Here is a 9,284-nt window from a genome sequence, read left to right on the forward strand (position 1 = left end):
TAGCCTTGAGCTGAAGAGCTGAGGGACAGTGCCCAGGCCCAGAGTTCAGGCCCCACGACCGGACCCAAAAGAAAAAAAAAAAGATCCTAAAGTATATGGTAACTGAACAGTAAATTTGTAAGTCTGCCTTTGTGTAGACATATTTTAAAAATTCATAAGCATTCAAACTTAAAAATGAGGGCTGGGAAGGTTGCTCAGTGGTACAGTACTTGTCTCGCATGCATGAGGCCCTGGGTTTGATTCCTCAGCACTACATAAACAGAAAAAGCCGGAAGTGGTGCTGTGGCGCAAGTGGTAGAGTGCTAACCTTGAGCTGAAGAGCTGAGGGACAGCGCCCAGGCCCAGAGCTCAGGCCCCATGACTGGCAAAAACAAAAACAAAAACAAAAACAGAAATATAATATGCTATGTTTGGCTTGTCACTGGACTAAAGTTCTCTAACAGCTTATGGGTGAATTCCCCTAAAAATCTAACAACAAAACAGGTCAGAAGCAAGTGCCAGTAGCTCACACCTATAATCCTAACTGCTCAGGAGGCTGAGATCTGAGGACCACAGTTCAAAGCCAGTCTGGGCAGGAAAGTCCACGAGACTCTTTTTTTTTTTTTTTGTCTGTCATGGGGCTTGAACTCTGAGCTTGGGCACTGTCCCTGTGCTCTTCAGCTCAAAGTGAGAGCTCTACCACTTGAGCCACAGTGCCACTTCCGGCTTTCTGGTGGTTTATTGGAGATAAGCGTCTCACAGACTTTTCTGCCCAAGCTGGCTTTGAACCATGATCCTCAGATCTCAACTTCCTGAGTAGCTAGGATTACAGGCGTGAGCTATGGGCTCCCGGCTCCGGGAGATTCTAATCTCCAATTATCCACCAGAAAATCAGAAGTGATGCTGTGGCTCAAGCAGTATCGTGCTTGCCTTGAGCTGAAAAGCAAAGGGACAGCATCCAAGCCCAGAGTTCAAGCCAATGACAAAAAAAAAAGGTCACAGATCCCTTTTAGAAAGGATTAATGACACTCTTTAGTGAAATGTGGTATTTCTCAATCTTTTTCTTTTGATTATTATGTACCTAAAAAAAATAAAATACAATTAAAAATCTCTCTATAATTACAGAATAAGAATTTGTCAGATGATATCAAATTTTGGAGGTTACAAATCGCTGCAATATCTGATGCTTTCTGCTCTTTCCCATGGACTGAATTTGTGTATTCCCCTCCCCCAAATGCATATATTAAAACCCTCACTCCCGCAAGATTGGACTTGGGGCCTTTGGAGATTAATTTGTGCAGGAGGATGGAAGCCTCATAAATAGAATTCCTGCTCTTCTAGAAAGAGCCATAGCCGGGCACCAGTGGCTATGCCTGTAATCCTAGCAACTCAGGAGGCTGAGATCTAGGATCATAATTCAAAGCCAGCTCAGGCAAGAAAGTCCATAAGACTCATCCACAACTAATCACAGAAAAAGCCCAGAGATATAACGGTGGCTTAAGTGGTAGAGCGTTAGCATTGAGCAAAAGGAAACAGAAGTCACTGGCAAACAACTTCTCATTTGCAACAACTGAAAATATCTCCAAACATTGTCAAATGCCCATAAGAGGTAACCATAGGCATAGGATGATTGAGGAGAAACTGGCCACAGTGAGAAGAGTTCTGGGGAAGTAGCTGGGGAGAGTAACTTCTACATGTGTGATTAAATGACAGAGACAGATAGCAAAACAATAAAGATTTCCTTTTCTTGTGTGTGTGTGTGTGTGTGTGTGTGTGTGTGTGTGTATACAGGGCTTGAACTGAAGGCCTGAGCACTATTCTTAGCTTTTTTTGCTCAAGACTGGTGCTCTACAACTTGAACCACAACTCCACTTTCAGCTTTTTGGTAGTTAATTGGACATAAGGGTCTCATACCAACTTTCCTCTCTGTGCTGACTTCAAACCTTGATCCTCAGATCTCAGCCCCCTGAGTATATAGGATTATAGCACCCAACTGAAATTTCTTTGTTCAGTGCCCAGCTGAAATTTCTTTGTTGAGTCCCTCTTATTGGGCTTCATTTCCTAGACAAATTCACACTTGTGACAGTTGTTGAAAAGCCCTTGAACACTCTGCTGTGTCTACAATCCCTTATTTCTGACTGCTGTGTGGTTATGTAGAATACGGAACTCTAAGACACACTTCTTCTAACCATTTGCAGTCTTTGGAGTAACATAATTTATAGAGGTTCTTACCTATATTTTCCTAAAAAATAAACCCAGAAAGGTAAAAATCCCTGGGCAGCTCTCAATGACCAATTAAAATAATCAGATTCCCAGGAAAAGACTTGACAGAACACCTTGTCTCTCCTCAGTTCCTATTAGAAAGAATAAAGGGGATGTGGGAAGTTTTGGGGGTTAAGGAACTGATTTTTCTGTACTAGTACTGGGACTTTAAATCAGGGCCTGGACACTATTCCTTACCTTTGCTTTTTCACTAAAGGCTGGTGCTCTACCTCTTGATCCACAGCTCCATTTCCAGCTTTTTGGCAATTAACTGTGTTAGAGATAAGAATCCAATGGATTTCCCTATTTGGGCTAGTTTCAAACCATCATCCACAGATCTTGACTTCCTACCTGATTATTTAGGATTATAGGCATGAGCTACCAGCTCCAAGCTCAATTTAGAGTTCCTAAACTCACTAGTTGGTTGAGCGTCAAAGAGATGAATTTGAGTCTCAAGACCCTCTGCTACTTCCTGATACTCATCTTTCTTTTTCCTCCCTCTCTGCCCTCTTCCTCCCTTGTTCCCTCTCTCCTCCCCTTTTCTTCCTTCCCTTCCTTTGCTCTTTTTCTCATTCCCTTCCCTTCCTTCTGGGGGTGGAGGGGGGAGACTTAGAGAAAATGAGGGCCCGGTAATCTGAGCCAGGAATTCAGAGAACACACTGCATTTGAGCATAGATTCATTCAAAGCACACAGGCACTGCTTGTTTTCTTTAATTAATTTACTTTATTGTTATTATAGAGGTGATGTACAGACAGATTACAATTGGCACTGCTTTCTTAGCTTTAAGTGTCACACTCCTGCACTAAGCTGTTAAAAAGGAGCTCTCTCCCTCTGACCTTGACTGCTTGCCAAATGATTAGTACATTCTGGGAACAGGGTTATCTTTAAGACACTTACCTGGGAACAAAATATTGGTTAAAATGACTCCTCTGGGGTGACATTGATCAAGAGGCATTGTATTCATAAACTGCTTTGTTGAATGGCAACTCCTTTGTACAACTACTTAAAGAAAATAAAAATATATTTTAAAAGTGACTCCTTTGAATAAATTAAAAAAAAGTGACTCCTTTGATCTTGTAAAGTATAAGAGAAGAAAAAATATATATCTTAAGGGAGGATACTGCCTTAAAAAGAGATTGTATTAAAAGGAGATTTCATTTAAGGGTTACTCATAGAAAATGCATATCTATGTCATAAGGACATTTGTAATGAGTTATGCAGATGGGAGATCCCTGGACCAATTGATAATGTGCAAACAGTGTAACAAGCATGATGAACTGTAGCAGGAGTCAGAACAAAGAGAAGCACTCATCTTAGGGCAACTTGTCAAACCCCAGCCCACCTTAGTTCCCTGATGTTATAACAGATGTGACCAAGCCCATGTCTGGGTATGGACTGACCTTCCCTTTGTTTTACTTTACTGACTTTTTTTTTTTGTCTATACCTCAATATGTCCTAAAGTCCTTCTCCCTGCCACCCCGCAGTACTCAAGATCCTGATGGAGCTTCACAGTATCTTTTTTTTTGGGGGGGGGGTCCGGTCGTGGGGCCTGAACTCTGGGCCTGGGCGCTGTCCCTCAGCTCTTCAGCTCAAGGCTAGCGTTCTACCACTTGAGCCACAGCACCACTTCCGGCTTTTTTCTTTTTGCTTATGTGGTCCTGAGGAAACGAACCCAGGGCCTCGAGCATGCAAGGCAAGCGCTCTACCACTGAGCCACCTTCCCAGCCCCGAGCTTCACAGTTTCTATTGAGTCTATCATTAGACAAAACAGATAGGAAATCTAAGTGCACTGGAAACTTCCGGACATGGAAGTGGCTAGAAAAATAATAAACAAGAAAACAGAGAGAATGTCAGAGGAGATGTTGTGGAATACACAGAAATAAAGCAGGGAAAGAGGGTTGAGGAAAGGCCACTGGTGTAGACCATGCCCATGAGGGAGTGAGATTATAAAGAAAGAGCCTGAGAGGGTCTCACTGAAAAGGTGATATTGGGCCAGCACCCATGGCTCATGCCTGTAATCCTAGCTACTCAGGAGGCTAAGATCTGAAGGTTGTTGGGCCAAGAGTCACAGCCCAACCTGGGAAGAAATGTCTATGAGACTCTTATTTGTAATTAACCACTAAAAAGCTGGAAGTGTCTCAAGTGATATAGTCCAGCCTTGAGTTAAATACTAAGGGACACTGCTCAGGCCCTGAATTCAAGCCCTGCTACCAGCACCAAAAAAAAAAAAGTGATGTGGGAGCAAAGGCCTGAGGGAGGGAGAAGAAGGGAGACTCTGTATTTGGGAGCATGGCAGATGGAACAGTCATAGTGTCCTTGGAAAGATCATGAAGCTGGGGCTGGGAAGGTGGCTCAGTGGTAGAGCGCTTGCCTTGCATGCCTGAGGCCCTGGGTTCGATTCCTCAGCACCACATAAGCAAAAAGAAAAAAGCCGGAAGTGGCACTGTGGCTCAAGTGGTAGAGCGCTAGCCTTGAGCTGAAGAGCTGAGGGACAGCGCCCAGGCCCAGAGTTCAGGCCCACGACCGGACCCAAAAAAAAAAAAAAGATCATGAAGCTGTAGCAGGCTTGATCAGAGTAGAGAGAGAGGAGAGAGAGAGAGAGAGCGCCAGGAGAAATGCAGTAGTAATGAGGTGAGCCCCAAAATCTCTATAAATGAGTAACCTGCAGGGGAGTGATGGCTCTATCTCAGGGATATTTGGCAACTCTCTCTCTCACTCTCTCTCTCTCTCTCTCTCTCAACTATCTATCTCTATTTATCATCTGTTTATTTTTGTGTGCTGGTACCAGGTCCTTATGGGTTTCTTATTTTTGTTTTTTTCACCCACTGGGCCTGAACTCTGGGCCTGGGCACTGCCCCTGAGCTCCTTTTGCTCAAGGCTAGTGCTCTACCACTTAAGCCACAGCTCCAATTCTGCCTTTTTCTGTGATTTAATTGGAGATAAGAGTCTCACAGGGCTGGAAAGGTGGCTCAGTGGTAGAGTGCTTGCCTTGCATGCATGAGGCCCTGGGTTTGATTCCTCAGCAAAAAGAAAAAAAGCCAGAAGTGGCGCTGTGGTTCAAGTGGTAGAGCGCTAGCCTTGAGCTGAAGAGCTGAGGGACAGCGCCCAGGCCCAGAGTTCAGGCCCCACGGCCAGACCCCCCCCCCAAAAAAAAAAAGAGTCTCACAGACTTTCCTGCCTGGCCTGGCTTTGAACCACAACCCTCAGATCTCAGCCTCCTAAAGCAGCTAAGATTATAGGCATGAGCTCCCAGCTCCCAGCGGCCTTAACTTTTGATTCTGACAATGATGAGGACAGTGTCACTTAGTGGGGAATTGTCCTGTGTTCGGCATGGCTTCCAACTGTCTTGCCAGATATTTATAGAGAAGAAAATATTTTTTTATTATTGGAGCTTCAAATTTAAGCCCACTGCACATATAAACACAACATACTTGTCTCACAGTTATATTACAGACTGTCTTTTCTAAGAATGTAACGGCCAGAGATTGAAAGAAGGTATTTGTTTTGCTTGTAAAAATTTTTCAAATTATTTTTCAGAAATAAGTCATGGTTGGAAATATGGCTTAGTGCATTGACTTGCTGGCTGAGCACAGCTGGCTGAGACTGAATTCATGGTGATTCTGCAGATAGGTATAAATAAAATACCCTGTCCTCTGACTTCACACTGACCTCTGATATAATTGCTTCCAGAAATGCACATGTTAAAATACATAATATTTTATTAGAGATTTTTTTCTTTTTCTTTTTCTTGTGATAGGGCTTGAACTCAGGGCCTGGGCACTGTCTCTGAGCTCTTTTACTCAGGACTGCTAGCGCTTCCCTGCCCCTGCTGGCTTTGAAACGTAATGCTCAGACCTCAGTTTCCTGAATGGTTAGGATTACAATCATGAGTCACTAGTACTTGGCCTACAGATTTCTTTTTTCTTTAGGTTACACTTTGAACAGTCTTGGTTTTTTTGAAATTATGCTATAGATCATTTGTCTATAAATTTTGTTTCAAAATAGCAAAGAGGACATTTTCCAATACTATTATAAAAAGGGGAAGTTGGGACCTTTGACCCCGCCCCCAAATAAGGTTGAGAGTGGCAATGTAGGAGATTTCTAGGTCTCTTGCCTTTTTAAAGTCACTAGAGGGTTTTAAGCAAAAGGGTGATATGATCTGCTACTTCCAGAAATCTTGCTGCTTTGTGAACAGATCTTATGGAACCTGTCCCACAGTACAAAGGGCTTGTCAGACCTTCTCTGCTCTCCTGTGACTGGTGACTCACTGGTACCCTGTGTTTTATCCTTCTAGTCACCAAAGGTGGTAGAGTTCACTGAGCCTGAGTCTCTTTGGTTCCCAGATGCTCTTCTGCAACCAGTAAGTACTGACCAAGGTGAGCAACCCTGAATGCTACCTTGTTCCTAAGATCTGGGTTCTGTAATTCTTGTTAGCTCTCGTATGCTTTTCATTAGTCTTGATATATATGATACGCACATATGTAAACACATATGTAAACACACACACACACACACACACACATATATATATACATATACATATATATATACATCTATACACTACACATACAGACTCATAGGGACAGAAACACTCATATACCCACACACATATGTACATAGGTATAGCTAATATACACATGTGTAAATACACATATAAACAAATACACTGACATATGTCCACACATGCACATATATACACATAGAGACATACGTACAAGTGTATACATATAAATTCATACATAAACACACATATACACATGTCTGAGTACCCACATAATTTGATGTTTTTATAGTTGTTTTCCAAGGGTTTGTTCTTTACCTATTTGACTACTCATTTTACCATTATGAAGATCAGATCTTTCCTATACTTTTTTTTTGCCAGTCCTGGGACTTGAACTCAGGGCCTGGGCACTGTCCCTGAGCTTCTTTTGTTCAAGGTTAGCACTCTTCCTCTTGAGCCATAGAGCCACTTCTGCCTTTTTCTGTTTACGTGATGCTGAGGAATCCAACCCAGGGCTTCATGCATGCTAGGCAAGCACTCTACTACTAAGCTACATTCCCAGCCCCTCCTATACGTTTTCCTAAGTATAGAAAAAAAAAGCCAGGCACTGTGGTTCATGCCTATGATTGATCCCAGCTACTCAGGAGGCTGAGACCAGAGGCCTGTGGTTAGAAGCCAGTCTGGACATGAAAGTCTGTGAGACTTATCTCCAATTAACCACCAAAAGGCTAGTCCTGAGGCTTGAACTCAAGGTCTGGGCACTGTCCCAGAAATTTTTTGCTCAGAGCTAGCGCACTACTACTACTCTACTACAGTTTCACTTCTGGCTCTTTGGTGGTTAATTAGAGATAAGAGACTCATGGACTTTGCTTGGGGCTGGCTTCAAACCATGGTACTCAGATCTCAACCTCCTGAGAGGATTACATGCATAAACTCCCAGCACTAAGCTCAAATGATTTTTCATTCTTTGTGTTTTTCCAAGTTTCAGTACTGGTGTTTGAAGTCAAGGCCTTCCCTGGGCACTGTTCCTGAGCTTTATTACTCAGGGCTAGTTCTCTACCACTTTGAGCCACGGCTCTACTTCGGGTATTCTGGTGATTAATTGGAGATATGAGTTACACGAACTTTCCTGCCAGGCTGCCTTTGAACCATTTCCTCACATCTCAGCCTCTTGAGTAGCTAGGATTACAGGTGTGAACCACTGGCACCCGACCAGGGCCTTGTTTTTGTTAGGCAGGTGCTCCTCTATTTAAGGCATGCTTCCAGCCTTTTTGCTGTAATTATTCTCCAGGCAAAGTCTCATATATTTGGCTTGAACTGGCTTAAAACCTCAATCCTTCCCAATTTCTGCCTCCAAAGTTTCTGGGACAAGCCACTGTGCCTGACACCAGAGCAGTCTTACTTACTTGTTAACAACTCTCACATAAGCGCATTTAAAAACAAATAATTTTATGGGCAATCTATGACATGGCTTTAATTTTAATTTTTCATTTTAAGCATTTCCCTTAGTGTTATGACAAATTTTGAACAACTTACTATTTCTTGAAATGCTCTCCATATTTAGCTAGCTAGTAAAGCAAGCATATGTTTATTACTCATTCAAAATTAAAACTGATTTAGAGCAAGCTTGAAAAGAACAATTTCATATTAAGAGTGTGGAGAAAACTTTCATGGAACATCTATGGCCTAGAAATTACAGTACTTATTTGATTGTCAGAAAAATCATAACAGATAATTGAACAACTAGGCCTCCACTGGAGGCACAAACCTATTTTGAAATGCTACATTTAAACATTTACCTAAAAGTGATTGAGCTTTAAGAGCAGATCCAGAACAAGCAAAATCATTCACTAGTGGCCAAAGGAAGTATAGATAATGGCAATGCTTTTAGAAGAGACACCTGGGTGGAGAGAGGAAAATGCAGTAACCAAGTTCTTTGGAGACATGTTATTTAGATCTGTAACTGCTTTTCTGTGGTCCTGCTCAGTTCCTGTGTGCTTTTGTTCCTAATGGCCTGTTTGACACTTCCACCCTCACCCCCATAGGACAGCCTTGAGCCACCAGAGCACTTTGCCTGCACCCAGACAGGTCTAGGGAATATGCAATGTCCTGGGGCAGGTTTTGCCCATGGGTGAATGACTCCTAAGATGATACATGAGCCCACAGTTTTCTTGCCACATCAGAAGCACAATTTCCACCCCAGTTTCCCTGGAGGCTGAGGTTGAAAACTCTGGGTAAGACTTGGATGGAGATTGTACTCTGTCTTGGCTTCTCTTCCCTGTCCCCAAGCCTTGATGGTTCCCCAGATTTTGGTGACAAACCACTATCAGAAAATCCCTGAAGGACTGGGAAGGTGGCTCAATGGTAGAGCGCTTGCCTTGCATGCCTGAGGCCCTGGGTTCGATTCCTCAGTACCACATAAGAAAAAAGAAAAAAGCCGGAAGTGGCGCTGTGACTCAAGCGGCAGAGCACTAGCCTTGAGCTGAATAGCTTAGGGACAGCGCCCAGGCCAGAGTTCAGGCCCCACGACCGGACCCTTCC

This window comes from Dipodomys ordii, unplaced genomic scaffold (genome assembly GCF_000151885.1).
Source record: "Dipodomys ordii isolate 6190 unplaced genomic scaffold, Dord_2.0 Scaffold12, whole genome shotgun sequence".
Classification (NCBI taxonomy): Eukaryota; Metazoa; Chordata; class Mammalia; order Rodentia; family Heteromyidae; genus Dipodomys; species Dipodomys ordii.